The sequence below is a fragment of the Microcebus murinus genome, chromosome 14 (genome assembly GCF_040939455.1).
Source record: "Microcebus murinus isolate Inina chromosome 14, M.murinus_Inina_mat1.0, whole genome shotgun sequence".
In the NCBI taxonomy this organism is placed as follows: Eukaryota; Metazoa; Chordata; class Mammalia; order Primates; family Cheirogaleidae; genus Microcebus; species Microcebus murinus.
Window position 1 is genome coordinate 26,587,999 of NC_134117.1, and position 22,322 is coordinate 26,610,320.

A 22,322-nucleotide genomic window follows, 5' to 3' on the forward strand; every position below is an offset into this window, starting at 1 on the left:
TAAAAGAATGTTTAGAAAGTTATGTGTAGGCCAGGCATGGTGGCTCATGCCTGTAATCCTAGCACTCTGGGAAGCGAAGACAGGAGTACTGCTTGAGGTCAGGAGTTCCGGACCACCCTAGCAAGGGTGAGACCGCATCTCTACTAAAAATAGAAAAATTAGCCAGGTGTGGTGGCACATGCCTGTAGTCCCAGCTACTCAGGAGGCTGAGTCAGAAGGATTACTTGAGCCTAGGAGTTTGAGGTTGCTGTGAGCTATGATGACGCCATGGCACTCTAGCCTGGGCAACAGAGCAAGACTGTCTCAAAAAAAGAAAAAGAAAGTCATGTGTAAGCAAAAGCAAAATCGTCTAACACAAACCGAGCCCATACGAGCTGGGAGATCTGTGGGGTGGTAAAGGAAGCTCCCTAAAGCAAGGAGTGATATGAATTTTGAAGAAGGGCTGAGACTGGAGAAAGGAGAGACAAGAGACAAGGGCAGTCCTTGGTGATGACCCAGGGAATATGCACAGGTATGGATACAAGACAGCTTGACCCTGACAGCAGAGAAGGGATGTTGCCTCAAAGAGCAAACTGGAGGGGGCTGAGGTCCTATGACCACAAGAAGCATTGTTCTTCAAGAGGAACAATGTGGTGAAAATGGTGTTTGAATGAGCAACTGTGGGTAGGGCTGAATTGGGGCGTTGCCAAACGCAAGGACAGCAAAGGGTGATTAAAGTCCTCTGGATGGGAGAAATTGCCTGGGCTGGACAGGTGGCAGTGGGAACGTGTGGTTCCCACTATCTGCTAGCAGATGAATAAAATATGGAAATAAGAAATTATATTTTATTTTACTCTGTGCACATATATTACATTTTCACATATAGCATTTTGATAAGAAACAATAATTTCTAATTATACATTGATCATCTATTGTGTGCTGATCATTGTGTGTAACTGCTCAGGTGAGCCTCATAACCACTCTTGAGGGAGGTATGTAGGAAGCCAAGTGCTATCACTTGATGTCACATACTCTAAATTTGCTCAGTCAAACATGAGTCTCACGAGAGCCCTGTAAGTTAGGTGTGGCAGGAATTCTTATCCTTGTTTTATAGATGAGAAAACACTGAGGCACTTGCCCACAGTCCCACAGCCATGGGCTGTCAGTGAGCCCTTCGGCCCTTACACTGGGATCTCGTGCCTTGCTTTCACTCTGATTGCACGCGCACGGTGTTAGACTGCCAGGTTTTGGCACAACACCATTTTGGCCTAGATCCGCCCACTTGAGCTAAACACTCTAAATTACTGGCACTGATTTACCAAAGGTTAGTAGTTCCACTTATTCAGGGTCTCAAGATCACTATTATTTCTTCATGCCAGGGTTGGGTCTCAGGAAAGCAAACGAAATGCTGGCAGTCGCTTGGAATCTGAGCAGGCAAGGAGATCCCTGGGAGCCACGTTCCAAGCCCTGTCCACCACGCACTCCTGCCAGCTTGGGATTCACTTCCACTGACCAACTGCCTCCAGCCATTGTCAGAATCCAGGCACCAAGTTCATCCTCCTTTTTCCTCAAATTCTCCCTTCTCCAGGACTATGAGCTGTTTCTTTCCATTTTTCTAAGCCACACAATAGCATGGCCACGATGGTTCTTGCTAGTCTCACTCTGGAACATGTGAACTTAAGGTGTGCTTTGCATCTGGTTAATTCCTGAGATTCCTCCTTTATCTTCCACCCTACTCACCTTGTTCTAAGAGCACTTTCCACAAATTGCAGAGATGGCTACAACAGAGTGCTGGGTGTGTGGTGGGTGGCGAATGCAAGGCCCACACACGGCTCCACAGAGGGCTGGCGGGAGACCCCTGTTCTCGCAAGCTGGAAGGCAGCCAAGGCTGGGCAGGAAGCGAACACTGCCTCGGCTTCCAGCAAAATTCAGGCACTGTATCTGTTCATATCCTGTTAACAGCTTGACGTGGTTCCCATCTGAGAACAGGACATTAAAACAGGCCCTGGAGCAAGGAGTCAGATTAGGGACAGCTCAGCTGCCTGTCTCACAGGTATTCCAGGACAGGTGGCGCCTTTATCCCTCCCCGGGGCACTTTCAGGGTAAGCATATCCCCTCGAAATGGCAGCAGCTCTAAATAAGAACTTTTTCATGGAGCATTTTCTTACTCTAGAGCTTTTCTTCCACAAAATTTACTGAGTACTTACTATGTGCCAGGCATCTGCAATGTGGGTAGTGACAAGCAACTTATAATTTTGCACTTATTATATGCTGGGCCCTGTCCATTCTCATGACAGCCCTGGGAGTTAGCTATAAAAATGCCCTCATTTTGCAGACAAGGAAACCAAGGCTCAGAAAAGTTAAAAAACATGCCTGAACTCACACAGCAAGGACATGACAGAACGAGGATTCCAACCCAGGATTCAAAGGCTGTGTGGCTCACCACTGCTCTACGCGCCACTGAGAAGTGAGAAGCAGACCTCCTAGAGCTCACGTGGGGGGGGGGCAGACTGAGTGTAAACAGATCGTGAACTGTAAGTGCTCTGATAGAGGCATGAAGAAGTGTTTTCTTTCTCCTTCTGCTTGCTCCTGGAGCGGTGCTCGCGGGAGGGACCCCAGGGCCTTCAGTGATGTCCAGTGTAACACTTACGTTCCTGTGGTTGGTCACTTCTTTGCTAGCTGTTGGAGGGTCAAGAGGCCAGTGAGGAGTGGTCACCTTGGAGAGTCCTTTTGTTTACATGACAGGCCAGGGTGGCCATGTCCATTGTCTCACTTAAACCCATCCTGCTGCACTTGCTGTCCCCTCTGCGTGGGACGCTTTTCTCCAGATGCCACCTCGCTTACTCTTTGGCCTCACCTCCCCAGAGAGGTCTTCCCTGAATCCCTTATCTCAAATACCCCCTATACTCTATCCCTTTTACTCAGCTTTATTTCTCTTCCTTTGCTTATGGCTGTCTGAAGTTTTATGATCTACTCATTGTTGAGCATCTGTCTCCCCTAAATGATGACACGGGCTTTTTCTGTTTTGGTTACTGCTCTGTCCTCAGCAGCCAGAACAAGATCTAGAACACAGTAGGTACTCAGTAAGTCAATTTTTGTGTAAATAAATCCATTTAAGCCTAAAACAATCCTGCAAGGTAGGTATCATTAAAATCATTAGCTTCATCAGCATTTCATAAGTCAGGAAGCTCAGAGAAGTCATAGCAAGGCCAGGGCCACAGCGTGTGCCCAGCAGTCTGTGCGCCTGCCCAGGCCCCCTCTTTCCCACCCCACCCTCTTCGCCCAACACCACACTCCTCTCCTCCCATGACTCCCCTACTCTGCAGTTCTGTGGTTCAGAGGCTGTTAGCTCATTGTAGAAAGGAAAGAAACCCAACAATACCCGGGAGAGCCGTTTATAATCCCTGGGCAGGGCAGGGTAGGGTCGTGTCCTCTGAGGAGCACAACACAGCGTTGGTGTCACCAGCTCTTAAAGGACCTCCCTTCCACTTGCCGCCCAGCACGCAGCTACAGTGCAGAGGGCCGGCCGTGCCCGGATCACCCTACAGATAGCAAGAGCAGCTCAACCTCACCCACTTTGCAAGGAACACCTGCCCCTGTCCCTCCTGGCCTTTCATGGGGAGCCCTGGAGCAGCACCCGCCGGGCACCCTGTCTCCGTGGGCTCAGCATAGAGGGAGGGGGCCCATCTCACCCAGTGCGGGTGCACAGCCCGGCGAGGGCAACAGGTGGCTCCCAGCACTGCGAAGCCTGAGAACTGGGTAAAGACTCACTCCCGGGTTCCGTCACGTGTATGTGTCCAGCGTCATGCTCTGCAGAGGCCACAGATAGGGAGCAGCAAGGGGGGGAAGTGAGGACAGCACTGCAAACGTGTGCCTGAGGGGGTGGCAAAGGCCCAGAGCCCACTTGGTCAAGCAAGCAAGCACGGGGTCTCAGAGCTTTATTGATATTTCTTAATGATTCACGAAATATTAAAGCACTTGGGAGATCTGGACTTGTGTTGAACTACACCTCTTATAAACTGTGACATTAAGAAAGTTATTTCCTTTGTTAAGTGGTGATAATAAAATAACACCCGCTCAGAGTACTCCTTACAGTTTAAGATCGACTCAATAACAAATACTTGAAAGTGTCTTAGAAACTCTAAAGTGTCTATAAACACAGGGCTATGTTACATGTATATCTTTTCTGATTAAAAAAGGAATAATGACATGTTATATAAAATATAATGAATAGAACCAATACATAAAAAATATAAAGAGGAAAATAAAAATCTATAATTCCACTGCTTATAATCACTGCTATCATTTTGTAGATCCCCTTCTATCTTTCACCCAAAGCACATACATGCAGATTGCATGTGCCCACCTGCCACACAACTGGATTACACAGACCGTACCCCCAGGGCTTCTTAGAATTTTTATCATTAATTTCATCAGAGTAGTAGTCTACACCGGAACTTTGTCATTGTTCTAGATAAGTAAGAAGTTTTAGAAACTTACTCTTAATAACTCCTCCATCCCTTAGTTGAATATGTAGTTATCTGCAGCAGGGTACACTGAGAAAAAGCAGATCTGAGCTCTTTTCCTATTTGCTCATAAAGAGCAGTGTATACCCTGGCAAGAAGCCTCTGCACCTCAGTTTCCCCATCCAGGGATGGGGAACCTGCGGCCTTCTGATCTCAAGATTGTTCTTTTTTAAGCACCAAAGGAGGCAAGAAAAGCTTCATCTTTCTCTGCTGCACCCCTAATAAAAGGATTTGTTCTGTAAAATTTGGATTTGGTCAAAAAGTCGTACTCAAGGATCCGGAAGGCCACATGTGGCCTCAAAGCCACAGGTTCCCAGACACATAACTCAGGCATTAAACCTGATCCCATTTAGCAAGTTCTAAACAACCTAAGGCAAAGGCTACCTTGAGAGAGTCTGCTACTCTCTAAGAAGCTAATGTGTCATTCTCCTCGCCTCCAGCACTTACTAACGAGTCATTCCCATCTAAACCAGAGCTAAAGTAGCCCTCAAAGTGGTTTGCTGTCACCCCAAGAGATGAGGATACAGCTCCCAGTTTGAGAGTCAGACCCACGTTCTGAGGCCACCCAGTCCTGTTTTCTCAAAGTGAACTCTTTTATCTTCTGCAACTGGATCAGGAAGAGGCGTGTTAAGCATGAAGATTTCCAGGAGCCCAGCCCGGAGTTCAAGTCCCGAAAGGGGTGGGACTCAGGAATCTGCATGTTTAACAGCGCCCCACCCGGGTGATCCTAAGGCACTCATAAAGTCTGAGAACTTCAGATCCAGTCCACCCTCTTGTTTTACAGATAGGGAAACTGAGGCTCAAGTTTACAAAGCCATGAGTGGCCAAGTCAGAACCACAGGACCAGAACTCTGATTTCTTTCTCAATTTCTTATTTCTTTCCCATCATTCTTTCTTTCCCCATCCGTCTTTCTCCTCTTTCTCCTTTTCTTCTTCCCTCTCCCTCCCTTTCTTCCTTTCTTTCTCTATTTTAAGAACATAGACTCTGTTTTTCCTTACCACACACAGTTCAGCACAGGGGGTTCCAGTTTGTTGGGCAGTTCTGCTCCACATGGTTATAATTTACATTTTTTTCTTTGTATTTAAATATGTTTTAGGTTTTTTTCTTTTAAAGTAATAACTCTTTTAAAAATCAGTATCGAGGATATATGGTTTGAAACATGGTAATGAACAGCCATAATCTTTCATCCACCAGCTGAAGCTAAGACACATGAAGAGGGAAACAGGTCAGAGCGGGGGAAACTGAGAGCAGTTTATTCATTTGTTCATGCACACAGGCATTCGTCCATTCATCAAACCATCACCAAACATCTCATGGGTGACTGGTGCTGGGAAGACAACAGCACCTAAGATAGGGTCCCTGCCTTTGGTGAAAGTCAGCTCATACCACAGCATCACTCTGGCTGAGAGAATGAAACTGAGGAGTTAGTGAGAAAGAGCTGGGGCCACAGCCAGCAGCCCCAAGGGAAACAGCACCAGCCAGCCTCTCATCTGACTATCCATCACCCTTGGCCTCCTTCTTCTGGGGGGACAGGATCTGTGCTCCAAATGACACAGAGTGTTTCTATTTGCAGACTGGCCACATCCTTGCTTTAAGAACAGAATCCAGGGTAAGGAAGGAAGAAGACTTTTCCTCCCTTCCAGCGCATCATTCACCAGCGTGCTGGGGACACGGGGGAGTCAGCGCGAGGTATCCCTTGGCAGACTGGCAGGCTTAGTAGACCACGCGGAGCCAATAAATGTCATCTCCCTGGTCTTTAATACGGTTTTCAATGGGTTCCTACTTAAGTAGTCCTTGAGAAACTCGGAAAATCTGGCTGCGTGGGAAAGTTTTATTAAGCAGGATGTTGGGGAAATTGGTGGTGCCATTTAGCACCCCCAACATCATTCTTGGCATTAATTTCCTTTGCCCCAGGTGGTCTCCTAGCCACCCTAGTCTTACTCCCCTTTGCCTCTTTTCTCATCTCAACAAGGCTTTAAAATCATACACGTTCCTTCAGAGGAACTTGTGCAGCTTCAAGCAGGGTTGTAAACTGGGACTTGTGTAAAAACTGGGGTGCAGGGAGGTATAACAGAATGAGTTAAGCAAACAAAGGCCACTTTATGTTCCAACTTAAATGTCTAAAACACAAAAGAGCATTCTTAAATACACGCCAGCTGAGTAAACGGAGAATAAAACTTCCTTTTGAAAATAAACTTTGTCTTCTACGATCAGTTTATTTGTACACCATAGCAAGAACATGGTCTGGGCCGAGGGAACTGCACCAGTGAGGCAGATCGAGAGGCAGGCATTGCTGGGTGGGTCAGAGTGGGGGACAGTCGGCGCGGCTGCAGCACATGGGTTGAAGGCCTGAGGAGCTGCGGCTGAGGAAACTGCTCAGGGTCCGCTCTCCTCAGTCAGCCCTGTAGGCTCCCAGCTACTTACTCACAAGAGGCAGAAAACAGAAAATGAGCATCAACATTCACTATCATTCAAAGTATATATGCAATAATAGTATACTGGGGCCTGGGCTCAGTGGCTGGTGCCTGCAATACCAGCACTTTGGGAGGCTGAGGTGGGAGAATCCCTTGAGGTCAGGAGTTTGAGACCAGCCTGGGCAACATAGTGAGAGACCCTGTCTCTACAAATAATAATAATAATAATAAACGCATATTGGAGGAAAATTTTTAAAAAGAAACAAAATCTAATCAAACAATAGGAAGTAATTTAGAATATCACTTTTTAGTCTTCTTGTTTCTACACCCAGGTGTTTGTCGTGTGATATTACACCAGATGCATTTGCACCCTGCTTTCCTCCAATTATGTCACGAACATTTTCCACATCATCTACCTGATGATCTTATCCTACTTGGAGTCAATGTCTGGGTAATATTTAATTGAGAGCCAGAGTTTGCTTAACCATCGCCCTATTGCTGAACATTTAGATTGTTTCTAATTATTTGCTATTATAAAGTGTGTTGTGATTAAATTCTGCATGTGTTTTATTTTTTCTTTCTTTCCCTACTTTGGATTATTTTCCTAGCATTCCCAGAAGTGGAATTACTGGGTCAAAGGGTGTGAACATTGTTAAGGCTCTTGATCCATGGTGCCAGACTGTTTTCCAAAAAGATCGAACCAGTTCTCACTATTTGGAAGCTTGCTATTTTCTCTGTGTGAAAAGTTCTGGGGAAAGACTTTGTTTAAGGCTTCTTCTGCTGCTTCTTAGCTGAAGTCATCATACTTTAATTTTGCTGTTTCGTACAGCCTCTTTCAAAGTTTGTTGACAGTGTTTGACCATCTGATTACTGGGTGGAAGATTTATATTGGTCTCCCTGTCTCCAGCTCTTCCTGCCTTCAATCTGTTTTGCACACTGCAGCCAGATTCATTCTTTTGGAAACATCACTTGCCTCATGTCACTGCCCTGCTCAGAAACTTGTAGTGGCTCTGTTTCCTCCACTATCAAGTCCAAACTCCTATACTAGGCCTTTAAGACCCTCCATAGTACGCTCCCACTCCCTTCCCAATTCAATCTGATCTCCCAACACTCTCAGCAGAAACCTTCAGCTACTTCCTTCCTAGCCCCTACATTACACTCTGTTTGCATTCCCTTTTGCTTATGTTTTCACCCACCTAGGAGCCTTCCCTTTCCTTCCTGGTCCAAATTCTCTGCTTTCAGGGTGGTTCAGTCCCTTCCAGTCAGTGTGAGAATTCTGCAAACAGGAGCCATGGAAATGGGAGAAATGCCTGGAATCAGGAACGCAGAGAGAGGAGAAAACAAAGAATGGAAAGCAGAGGGGACACCATACACATCACTGGGGCTGGGAAGACATGGCAGCCCCCACATCAAAGGCATGGGTGGATCGGCAGCACAGATCAGAGCCAAGGCAAAGATCCTGTTTCTAATGGCCTAAGGAGGGGATCTGTGAAAGAGTAGGATTGTGGGCTGAGGGTAATGAAATAATGATGACAATAATAATTATAGTGTATCAATTATGATTAGCTTCACTTTAAGAAACTAAAATCTGAAAAATAATGGCTTATATATGAGAAAAATTATATTTTATGAAAAGAAATCTTCAGGAAGTCCCATAGCTGGAATGACAACTCCCTGCTCATTAAGGACTCAAGCTCTTTAGTTTTCTGCAATGCCATCCCTAGGGTGTGGCCCTCCTCCTCATGCTCCAAAAGAGAAGTTGGGGTATGAGCCATCACATCTACAATCCAGACCAATAACATGCAGAAGGATGATGAAGAGTGTCACCTCCGTTTAGGGAGACTTCCCAGGGAGTCCTATGCAATGCCTCTGCTCAGAACTCAAAGGCTTCATCACATGGCTGCACCTAACTGCAAGGAAGTTTCTATGTCCAGACAAAAATCAAGGTTCTGTTACTAAAAGAAAAAGGAGACTAGATTTGGGGGTATGCAGCTAGCAGTCTCTGCTAGCATTTGTTGAGAGTCTATGGTAATCAATTTGTATCTATGATCTTTTAGTTTTTATACTAACTCTACGAGCTAGTACATACAGCAGAGGGGAGGAAGACCTGGACTCAAGTCCAGAGACTGGACTCTTTTGTTTTTTCATTTACGGCTTCATGAAAAATTATTTGTCATGATATAAAGACACAAAATAATTTATAAACATTTTTCCCCCCTTGGCCACACACACACACATAGTTCACCTTTCAGAGATTAAGTCTTACGCTTGGATATCTCACCATGCAGAACTCAGGTCCCTCTTTTAGTATGTTTATAATTATATTTCTTGATATATTGTAGGTCTAACTTTTGAGGAATATATTAGACTTTCTTTATAGATTGTAAACACAAGCAGTTCTCAATAAATATTGAAATGATGTCCTAAAGGGAAAAATAGTCATTTATTTTTATTGAGAATAGCTAAGGTAAAATAAATAGTTTTTACAAGTGAGAGGTTTATTAAAATAGCTGTCAACACAAAATTGGGTAAGAAAGATGAAGTTTTTCATCCCTTGCTTTCTGTTGTGTTTGGATTGTTATTCCATTTTTCCTATAGAAACAAATGAACAAAAAATTGCCAGGTAGAGAGGTTGGGCAAGTTTGGTAATGCTCTTTATATGATCTGACACTTGGAAGTATGAACTCTTGGAGGCACTGGATGAGTATTACAGTCCCAGCTGGAGAAGGAGGGTGAAGGGGTGGGCGTGGGGAGGGCATGTCTGGTTAGAAAAGGAAAGCTGTTTAGAAAAGGGGTTTCAGACTGACAGGGATTGCAGATGGCAAAGGAGGACAGTCTAGGGCAGAGACTAATTTACAAAAATACAGTGGGCTTGGAATTGGGAGGTGGGGTCTCCAATTGGAGTCGAAGTGTTTCCAGATAAGGCAGTTTCAGCATTGTACCACATGGTACACTTAGCACCTTCCAAGGCCAAATTTTACCCAAGGACTGCAGCTAAAGAACCATCAGACGGAGTAACTGCCAACATCCTGCCATGTGCCCTGCCTTCTGTGCCTGTGTGAGCCTGCGTCATCTGCATGCTGCAGGGAAGCGGATTTTGTACTCTGGAGAGATGACCGAGGCTGAGTGTTGTGGAGGGCGGGAAGCCAAAGAAAACCCCAGGGAAAGCCTAGTTGCCAGAATGTAAGCACCCAGAAGGCAGGCCAGGTCAGTTTTGCTCCATGCTGTTTCCCCATGCCAAGCACAGTTCCTGGCCAAGGGTTCCTTGCACCCACACCCAGGGAAGACCTGTTGATGAATGAATGAAAGACTGTGGCCTCAAGGTCATGAGCTAAAAGGACTCCATAAGCACTTTCCTGCTGGCCTTCCAAGGTAACGGGTTGGGAAAGTCAGGAAACATTCTATGGGCAGCAGCCCCCGCCTATTTCATCATATGGTAACTGAGGGTCAGAGCCTGTAACTGGCTACGCCAATGTGCTAAGTCTCTGGTGTGGGGTCTGGACTCCTAAATGGCAGAGATGGAGAAGACATAGGGATTGGGTAAGGGGAGGACTTTGTCCTTTCTGTGTCTTTTTTTGCCCTCTTCCTGCCATTTTTTGAGTCTTCCCTATGTACCAGGCATGGTCCTAAGGTACTGCCCGAGCATTCTCTCACTGAACCTCCCAATAGTCCATTATCATTCCCATTTTCCAGATGAAGAAACTGGAACTGAGCAAGGTTAAATAACCTGTCCAAGCTATGACAGTTCTTCAATGGGAAAACATGATGCCTGCCCAGCTGTCCCTGACCGTAAAGCCCTCTTCTAAACACTCCACTCCCTGCCTCTCTCTGCTCCAAGCTGTTCCTCATGTTACTCACTCACGCACCTGGTTGCAAAACGTATTTTGTTTTTCTATCTACTTAACATTTTATTTTGAAATATTTTCAGATAAACAGAAAATTTAAAAAATAATACCCCTAAATCCCTGTATACTCTTCATTCACATTCCCCAAATGTTGGCATTTTACTGCCAGGAGTGCATATTGATTATATTTTCAGACTACATTGTTATTACTCCCGTGGACTTAAATTTTCATTTGTTTTCGGCGACCACAGACCCTTTCTGAGGGCAAGGAGAAGTGACGTGGCAGCTGGCTGTGGGCAGCAGGCTGCATGCACGTCCCACAGAGGAGCCCTGAGCGACTGAAACAGATGTGCTGACTCCAGCACTCCCCAGAGGACAAGAGGGCCATCCGGTGACTTACCTGACAGGGTGGCTTCTGCAGAGTGTTCCAGACGCCAGGCCTTGCAAGATTCGTTAGCTACAGAAGATGTCTAAACAAGGGAAATGTCAGCAGTGACAGCCCCTCAGAATAATTCCACCTCTTCCTCCCTTGTGCCATCAGTTCAGGGCAGAAAGTCTTACTGTGCACCTACTATGTGTAGGGTGCCAAATTAAATGCTGGGGCAAGTGATAACACTATCAACGATACTGCCTCCATGAGAAAAACGAGATGGTTCACTAGAAAAGATAAGACAGTGTTGGTGGGAATTTCCCCACTAGTAGTCAATCGGGGACCCTTATTAGGGGAAAACATCTCACAAGTATTTTGGAAACAAAAATTAGGGGAGAGAGAGAGAGGGAGGAAGGCAGGAGAAGACGGGACAAGTTCTCACATGAAAACGAGGCAGTCCCGCTCCGTTTCCTGCTTAGTGCTGGTGGTCTCTGGAAAGGGCGGCGGGGAGGGGTTTGGGAGGAAGGAGGCCCTGTTAGGTGTGGCCAGAAAAACAAGGGGCCAGAATGCTGCGGTGCCAAGGGCAGAACCCAACCTGCAACACAGGTAGAGCCCCACTTCAGCCCCCAAGCAAAAGAACAGACTGTGCAGAGAAGGAGGGAGGATTTGGCTAAAGCTCTGAGGACAATATTTGCATACTCAGCAGAAGAGGGGGCTGATGGAGAGTCAGGAAGAGGCTCTGCCCTCCCAGGATCATGCATTGTACCTATAAGCCTTCCAGGTCCCTCTTCCTTGCAATATTCTCTATGTCTCCCTCATCCCCAGTTTCATCCTATAGACTGTCACTGACCTGAAAAACTGCAGTGGAGACCTGCCAAGGCTCTCAAGTTGGAGAGATCTGGATTCAGGACCTAACTCTGCTACTAACCAGCTGGGTGGCCACTTAAGGTCTTCTGGCCTCAGTTCCTCATCTCTTTCATGAGTCTGATGTGATGATGAAAGCAGGCCACGCGTGTGAAGTGCTGAAGTGCCCGCCATATGCCGCTTTCTCCCTGTCCATGTTTCCAGGTTGTGGTTGCAACAGCAACAGACCAAGGAGCCCAAAGATCTGGGTTTTTTTTTTTTTTTTGAGACAGAGTCTCGCTTTGTTGCCTAGGCTAGAGTGAGTGCCGTGGCATCAGCCTCACTCACAGCAACCTCAAACTCCTGGGCTCAAGCGATCCTTCTGTCTCAGCCTCCCAAGTAGCTGGGACTACAGGCATGAGCCACCATGCCCGGCTAATTTTTTCTATATATATTAGTTGGCCAATTAGTTTCTTTCTATTTATAGTAGAGACGGGGTCTCGCTCTTGCTCAGGCTGGTTTCAAACTCCCGACCTCGAGCAATCCGCCCGCCTCGGCCTCCCAGAGAGCTAGGATTACAGGCGTGAGCCACCGCGCCCGGCCAAAGATCTGGGTTTGACTCCTCACTCTGCCAGAATTGATGATGGGGCTAGGACCCTCACTCAGAGCTCCCCCAACCCAGCTTGGGAGGAAAGAGCACTGGGTGGGGGAGGGCTAGGAGCTCTGAGTGAAGGTCCCAGCCCCATCATCAATTCTGGGTCCTCCTAGAGCCTCAGTTTCCTCACATGGAAACTAAAGTGTTTGGATAGAATATCTTCTGTGGCTTCTTATGCTGTGAGGTCCCACACAGTCATTGCCGAAGGGGTCAGGAGTTTATTTTCCAACAGGAATACAGTCACTGTTGAGGACGTCACTGTTCTGTGCTCAGATATGCGCTCGTGGCATTCTATTATTATGGCTGGGATCATGTACTTCTTAGTCCTGTGTGAGCCTGAGGGTGTCTCCAATACTCAGTTTAGGGTAATTAGTCTCTTTGACCCTTAGCAGGGGAAATGTCTCCAGTTAGGGGGAAATGAAGTTGTCAAACATAGTCCTTAAAGAGAGGAAGATTTATAGGGGATCACATACAAAAGCGCAGGAATTAAACAAACAAACAGGGAAAGAGCACTTAAAAGCTCAGACCAAACAATATATACCGCACGCTATGTTCAGGCAGGTCAACCAGTGGTCCGTGGTCTCCCCAAGCACCACCCAGGCATAACAGCCTGGACAATTGTTCATCTTCCAAGAAGCCCTTCCCAGAAACCATAGGGTTGCAGGAAGGTAAAGCCGATGACTTCACCGAGGGGAAGAAACAGCAGCGGCCAGTCCAGCCCTTTGGCGACCGTCTTGTTTTCTAAAACTTGCTTTTTGTGTAGCCCAAGGTTCTGGCCCTTCTCTCTGTCCTGGCCCTCCTCAGGGCCCCAGCTCCCTGACTACCGCAGTGACATTGCTCCTCCTGTGCCCCTCCAGTGCCGCACCCTTCCCCTGGGTACTTTTTAAGGTAGGGTGCCAATAAAATATAGGACAACCAGTTAAATGTGAATGTCAGCTAAACCACATTTTCTTTTTAGTATATTCATTCCATACAATGTTTGAGATATACTAAAAAACTCATGGTTTAACTGAACTTTAAATATAACTGGGCATTATGCATTTTTATTTGCTAATTCCAGCAACCTCCTTTCAAGGTATTTTCATTTGCAGCTATTTCTGCCCAGAACATGCCACCCGCATTTTCCCTTGGTGGTCTCCTTGTCATTCAGGCTCCACTCAGACATTGCTTTGTAGAGAGGAGCTCCCTGACCTTCCCTTTCCAACTTAAAGTAGCCATCCCATCCCACAGTGCCTCTCTAGCATGGTTCTGTGTTCGACTTTCTCACTGTGAAATGAGCTTGTTTTCTTGCTTACTGTTTCATGCAGCCAGAATGACTGACCTTGCCGTGTTTTTCCCTGATCACTCTCCATCACCTGTGTATACCTGGTACACACCAAAATCTAATAAATATTGGTCGAATGAATGAATGGTATGTATGCCTTAGAATGGTGCTGCACAAGCTTTAATGAAAACCCTAGCCGGGCGCAGTGGCTCACGCCTGTAATCCTAGCTCTTGGGAGGCCGAGACGGGCGGATTGCTCAAGGTCAGGAGTTCAAAACCAGCCTGAGCAAGAGCAAGACCCCGTCTCTACTATAAATAGAAAGAAATTAATTGGCCAACTGATATATATATAAAAAAAAAAAAATTAGCCGGGCATGGTGGCGCATGCCTGTAGTCCCAGCTACTCGGGAGGCTGAGGCAGAAGGATCACTCGAGCCCAGGAGTTTGAGGTTGCTGTGAGCTAGGCTGACACCACGGCACTCACTCTAGCCTGGACAACAAAGCGAGACTCTGTCTCAAAAAAAAAAAAAAAAAAATGAAAACCCTAGAGATTTTGTTCAATTTTGTTAAAATCCAGGTTTGGATTCAGTAGGTTAGGCGTGGGCTGGAGATTGTGCATTTCTAATAAGATCCTGGTGATGCTGCCTTTAAGAGGCAACAGACTTCTCTGCAATGATAGAAATGTTCTGTATGTGCACTGTCCAGTCCAGCAGGGGCTAGTTGCACACACCCACTGAGCACCTGAAATGTGGCTAGTGTGACCGAGGAATTGAATTTTAAGTTTTATTTAATTTTAATTAAGTTTAAATAGCCACAGGTGGCTAGTGGCTATCATATTGGGCAGTACCGCTCTAGAGCAGTGGTTCTTAACCTTGGATGCACATTTCCCCATCTGTGCTCGGCCTCAAATCCTCTGCAGAAAGAAGCAAATGTCTGTCCTTCACTCAGTCAGGCAAGTCCATCCTCTCTCCCTAGCTGCCTTTGGTACCCCCTTACCCAGGCCCTCGTCTGGCCCCATGATTCCCCAGGGAGGACAGCTCACTAGACTCCTCACCCTGTTTTCACCATTGATCAATAAGAGGACGGGCCTCTCTAGCAGACAGGAAGGAAACCAAGTTGAGTGGAAGAGGGTTGCTGGACAGGAGCATACCACTCCCAGGGCGGGGCCTCCCAGTGGGACAGGCCTGCAGTTTCCTGCCACACTTGCCCAGAGGGTGCAGACAAGACGGCGACTGGGAGAGTCTCCACAAGAGTCCACAGGCCTGGCCGGGCGCTGTGGCTCATGCCTGTAATCCTAGCTCTTGGGAGGCCGAGGCAGGCGGATTGCTCAAGGTCAGGAGTTCAAAACCAGCCTGAGCAAGAGCGAGACCCCGTCTCTACTATAAATAGAAAGAAATTAATTGGCCAACTGATATATATATAAAAAATTAGCCGGGCATGGTGGCGCATGCCTGTAGTCCCAGCTACCCGGGAGGCTGAGGCAGAAGGATCACTCGAGCCCAGGAGTTTGAGGTTGCTGTGAGCTAGGCTAACGCCACGGCACTCACTCTAGCCTGGGCAACAAAGCGAGACTCTGTCTCAAAAAAAAAAAAAAAAAAAGAGTCCACAGGCCTTGCCAGGGCCTCCTGTGGTGTGGCCTGGGTGCCACTAGTGGGTGCCACACAGCTGATTTTAGGGGATCCAAGGGGACATTTTTAAAGGTTTAATACGTGTGTATTCAATGTTTATTAAGAAACATGTAGTTCTTTAACTCTGTAATTTCACAGATACTGCTGATATAAAGTTCCTGTCTAATTGATTGATTAAAAAAAAAAGGGAAAAAGGAAGCCTATTTAAAGCAAAATACTACAGAAATAATAGTACAAGTGGGGCTTTGATATGGCAAACACGGTGACGATGGCCCAGGTGCACCCCTGGATGCAGGAAGGCCGGAGGTGACAGGCAGAGAACATTCATTCTTACCCATAGCATCTCTTTAAATCGAGACTGCTGCTGACGAGAAGTCCAACGTCTTAGAATATGGCCAGGAATGAAAACAGTACAGCCTCAAGCCACTCAGGCCTGCAGTGAGGTCCATCTGAGGGACCAGACTAGCAGCTTCTGTGGGTCTTTCAAGCCCAAGAGACCAGAGTGAGACCTCGCTCAGCCCAACACCTCGGCTACTGCTGCAGACATGCTGAGAGAAGCGACCCATCTGAGCCCCACGTCTGAGGGAAGTTCCTCGTGGAGGCCAGAGACCCTGGTTCCAGCTGTCCAGGAACAGGATTTTCTCAATCTCACCAACCCCTCCTCCTGCCCGGAGCAAGAGCATGGGTGGATTTAGCGCCAGTGGTTGCTGCCTAAAAGGACACACCTGTATGTATGGAGCAAACCCCAGGCACACCCAATTCACACCTTTGTTTGTATAATTGGGACTCAGAACTCCCTGGGGAATGGATGATCTGAGACCCTAAGATGGGGAAAAGGATGTGTGGACAGTATCATGGGCTGGCAGTCACACTCTGAGAATGAATGGGGTTGGGTCCAGTTGTTACAAATGAGAGTTGCCATCTTTAGTGTCCCAAGAGAATCTGTGAACACCCCAAAATCCAATCAAAGTAATCTGAGGGCTCCAGTAGGAAGGGAAGGGTTTGCCCCATAGATACAGGTGTGTCCTTTTAGGCAGTTAACTTCAGGGAGACCTGACTTGATTGTGGGTGTAACTGAGGAAGCTTAAATTGATTAGATTTTATGGGGCACTAGCAAAAGAAAGTGCTCAGAACTGGGATCGTGTGTACAAGGCATCCATGAAGGTATGTTCAGAGAGGCAGCTGGGCATTGTGTCTTCAGCATGATGTAGGGGACAAAGTGCCCAAACCCACAACTTGGAGGTGAACTCAGGAGACAGGTAACAACCACAATCACAACATCAATGACTAACATTAACTGAGTACTTACTAAGTGCCAGGCACCATTTTAAAAGCATTTAATCCTTACAACCCCAGGAGGTAGGCACTAATATTACCCTCATTCTACAGATGAGGAAACTGAGGTATGGAGAGGTTACCTGACTTACCCCAAACCACATCTGGACAGTGGACATGAATATATCCGGGATTCACAGCTGTGTGATACTGCCATTAAGAAGATGCAAATGATGCCCATATGAAGCTCATGCTCACCAAGCCACCTCCAAAGGCAATGCTGGTTAAGAGTCAGCTGAGTGGGGTTCAAATCTTGGCTCTGTCTCAGTTAAGTTTCTGAAATGCTTTATGTCCCAGTTCCTCATCGTAAAATGGGGATAATAACTCCCGCCTTGCCTGATGTATGAACATGAAATGAGGGGATATACTCCAAGTGCATAGCAGAGTGCATGGCATGTGGGAAGTGGTCACTCATGGTTACTGGCCAGCTTAGTCTCCCCTATGGGTAAGTGTTGGGAATGGCTCCTATTTCCTGGGGGCTTCCCAAGGGCCATGTATTCTGCTAAGAGCTTTGAGTACACCCCATCATTTGCAAGGCAGGCAGGTTTTTATCATCCTAATTCAAATCATTTGGATTATGGTTTATGCATGTGCTTCTTGTGACTTTAACCATTTCCCCAGACACAAACCTTTTCAGGATATAGAAATCAAATAGCTCCTCCAAGCCTGCAAAGCTGAGGCTCAGCTCCCTGAGGGCTCCATGCGAGTGCCCTGCTAGACCCCCAGACACCAGCTATCTCACACATGAAACCACCTCTATCGGCTGCCACAGGATATATCTGGGACACCCTGAAGCTGCTGATCCAACATCAACACTGTGCTTTTCCTTGAAGGATTTCCTTTCCTTTAACAAATTAGTATGGAATAATAGTAATACATAATCGCAAACTATAAACATCAATGCCTGTTTGATGTGTGGCCTTAACAGGCATTTTCATTTGTATATGTACATTCTTTTTTCTTTTTTTTTTTGAGACAGAGCCTCACTCTGTCACCTGGGCTAGAGTGCAGTGGTGTCGTCATAACTCACTGCAGCCTCAACCTCCTGAGCTCAAGCGATCCTCCAAACTCAGTGCTCGGCCTGTACATTCTTTTTTAAACAAAAATGGGATTCTATTTTATGTACTGTTTTTCCTTTATCACTTAACAAATGATATAAATCTTTCCATGTCAGAATACATGGCTCTCTAGATCATTTTTTTTAAAGGCTACATAAAACGCATCATGATTTTTTTTAACTGGCTAAGGAAGATTATTTTTCCATTTTACTCATTTGTATTTTGTAATTCTCCAACAGTGAAGAAATATTACCTATGTAAAAAAGAGATCACAAATGATTTTCTAAAAACTAGTATTGAAAGGTAATGTAACAACACTGTCAATGTAAACACAGCTAGTTTCACTGTTGTTAATTACTTTCTGGTTCTTGTTCCTGGTTATAACTATGCTGAAATAATCCTTTATCATATTGTATCTGAAACATTTGCCCATGTTACTACAGACTTCTCTTAAAGGTTTGTATAAAGGGGTAGAGGACATGGTGAGGGGGAAGAGAGCTGGGCTAGTCCGTTGGGCAGTTTCTAGGGCAGAGTTCCAGGGACAGACCCCTTAACAGTCTGGCAGAGGCCCTAGGCCCCTTCTCAGAATAATACTTTCAAATGCATAAAATAAAGTCTGTAGGGTTATAAAAGAAATGAATTACACTGAAATACAGTTATCAAAATAAAAATATGAAATATAGTAATGTATGTGCTTCTTGTGCATTAAGTAACAAAGTGTAACAGTGGATCTAATTTCTATCATAATTTCAAAGTAGTGACATGTCATGACATCTACAACACAATAATATTATTTGAAAACATCTATGATTTCTATTAGTGACAAGTCTAGTTTCACTAATGCAACTGTGGTACATTGCATACACTGGTAATTGAAGGAAATGCTACATTTCATTTGAAGTTAGTGAAGATGTCATTTTTGTTCCTACCCAAGTAGTTCACGGACCTCCTGAATTCTACCAGGGTCAGTGGGTTCTAGGTCAACAGAACCCTGCTCCAGAGAATTTCGACATGCATCAGCCTGGGAAAGGTGAAGGAAGAAAATTATTTCTAAATCTCTTTCCCCCTTTCATTTTGTTCTATCTCTTCTACCCAAACCACTGGCTTGTCCTTCAGCTCTCATGACTAGTAGGATCATTCAGAATTAATTTGGGGTTTCTCCCATCTGTAGCCATCAGCCCAGCCCCCAACCACTTCCACTCTCTCAATATTTTCTGCATGTACATACAAAGAAGCCCATCTTGCCATCTTCCAACTGAGCACGTTTCATATTTGCACTAGATTTAACACGCACTCCTCCCTTTCTTCCTTCCTGACAGTTACAAGGTTGTTGAACAAGTCCAGTCAGTTCTGAACGAAGGAAGCTGGATAATCTGCCTACTTATTGGAGGCAGCCTAATCCAAATAGATGTTTTTCATCACTGAAGGTATTTTCTAGGACTCTGCAAATCCAGAGGATCAGTCTCCTTCCTTCACACAAGCATCGGCACTGGATTCATTTCTGAAATCACTGGCACCAACCAGGCTCTGGTTCTTGGCCCAGGTTTCAGAAATTATCTGAGATTGTGCTCTTTTCCTTCCACCAATAATTATATGCATATTGCATTTGTGTGGCCACCTTGTGCTTCTCAGAACTAATGTTCATTCATATACAGAAATACTGTTATCGCAGAGCCAGGATGTGGACCCAGAGCTCCCATTTCCTAATTCAATGTGTGTTCCATGATGCCGTGATTCAATTATAACACAGGATTCCTTAAGTGCAGTAAACGTGTGTCCCCCTTAGGCAAACATGAAACTCTCACACTCTCCTTTAATATTGTTTGAACATTTAAAATACTTAAAATATTGGGCTAAAAACAAATCAAATCAATGGGAATTTAAAGAAATACTCTTTGTTTGATTCTTAATAATGATATCTATTTAACTTCAATCGTGCAGTACTCTACAGTGATCGAGTCGTCCCAGTTTGCCTGGGACTGTCCCAGTTTTAAAACTTCACCTGTGCTGCTGCACGAGGGTTTGGTTCCTCTCCAGTTAATGCTACATTAAAAGGTCACATTTGCCAGACATAATAACAAAATCACATGCTTATTTCTCTAAATGACTTTTAAAGTTAAAAATATGAATTGAGGCCAGGTGTGGTGGCTCATACCTGTAATCCCAGCATTTTATAAGGCGGAGGTGGGAGGACAGCTCAAGGCCAGGAGTTCAAGATCAGCTTGGGCAACACAGTGAGACCTGTCTCTACAAAAAATTTAAAAAATTGGCTAGGTGCATGTGCCTGTAGTCCCAGCTACTTGGGAGGCTGAGGCAGGAGGATCACCGGAGCTCAGGAGGAGTTCAAGGCTGAAGTGAGCTATGATCGCAAGTGAGTCCTGGGACGATTGCTCTGTGGTGTTTTGTTTTTGTTTTTTTAATTCTAGAAGCGAAGTATTCCCCGTCTCCAATGTCCTGGAGTCACTCTGCCTTGTGTTTTTGTCTAGCTCTGTTTTGACCCCCAACCCCACTCTTCTCCCAACACCTCCCCTTCTTGGGGGCGGGACTCTTTGATCTTAGCTCAGGTAGAAACTAAAGGAAATCCTAGATTAGGCCCTGATGGCCAAAGAATGTCTCCCATTCCTGGGAAGGAGCACTCAGCTGGAATGAGATAAGAGCATGGATTTTATGTTTATGGAGAAGCCTGCATTTTGTGATATTTCTGTAAATGTTGAGTTAATCAATATAGGGACTGAGTAGTATGATTTTGATAGAGGAAAACCAAACAGATTTGTAATCATTGCATATGACAATAGGGCTTAGGGTGACCAAACATCTCAGTTTGCTCAGGACTGAGGGATTTCCCAGGATTTGGGATTTTTGGTGATAAAATAGGGAAACTTCTGGGCAACGGGCATGAGCTGGTCACCCTAGTGGTAAATCATAACAACAACAACAATAATAATAATTTACTGTGTGTCAGGCACTGTTCTCAGCACTTTATATTCATTTACTTCTCAACCAACTCAATGAGAGACGTTCTACATTTATTTCGGTTTTTTTTTGAGAAAGAGTCTCGCTTTGTTGCCCAGGCTAGAGTGATTTATTTCTGTTTTATAAATGAAGAAACCAAGCATCAGATAAGTAACTCACCCAAGGTTACATAGTCCTGGAGAGTGGAGTTGGGATTGAAACCCAGGTCTGTCTGACTTCTAAATCCATGTTCTTAAATATCAGGATAATTTTAGGCTCTCAAGGATTATTGTGTTGAATTGGGTGGCTCTGGACACATATCATATCTAAGACAACTTCCCAAACTGGAATGAGGTTTAGAGAAAAAATTTTTTGATACATTATGCTCAATCATTTCTGTAAATGAAATAGAATGTTCCAAAATAGACATAAATACAAATAGGAACTTACTATTTGCTAAAGATGGGACTTCAGTGGGGGAAAGGTAAATTATTCAATAAATGTTGCTAGGACAATTATGTAGCCATCTGGAAAAAAATAAAGCTAGATCCCTATTTCATACTTTATACTAAAATAAATTCCAAATGGAGCAAAGGTTTATGTGTAAGAATAAAATCAAAGAAATACTAGAAGAAAGCATGCGAATGGAGAAGATCTAAGTATGGTACAAAATTCAGAAGCCCTAAAAGAAAAATTGATAAATTCAGCTACATTTAAAAAAGACTAGCATGGCAAAACAAAGTTAAAATGATAAAACAAACTGGGAGAAATATTTTCAATGCTCACAAACCAAGAACTAATTTCCTTAATAGGTAAAGCATTTATATAAATTATAAGAAAAAGATCAATAAACACACAATAAAGAAATAATGAGAATCTAAACAGTCAGTTAACAGAAGAGACTGATTCCTAAACACTTGAAAAGATTTTCAGCTTCACTGATAATAAAAGAAATGGAAATTAGGACTACAATAAATCAGTGTCCCAACCACTGGATTGGCAAAGATCAAAAAGTTTGATAACTCTGTACTGGTGGGGCTATAAATTAGTACAATCTCTTCAGAGGGTAATTGGCAATGTCTATCATAATTTAATACAAACAATAATTTTTGACTTGACAATTCCACAGAAACAGTCACTCAAGTAGGAAAATGATAGGCAAGAATTTTTGTTGCAGTATTTTTGGTAATTGGAAGCAACCTGCACATCCATCAAAGGGAACTGGTTAAATACATTGCATTATGTCCACATGGTAGAGTGGAATACTATGCAGCCATGGAAAAGAATAAGGAGACACTATCTGTAGGGATAAGAAATTATCTCCAAGATATATTGTTAAGAAAACAAAATGTAGGACCATGTGTAAAGTATGCACTATTTGTATGTGTGTGTCCTGAAGAAAGGTAGATAATATATTGTACGCACGTATGTATGTTTATAAAGGAATAAAAA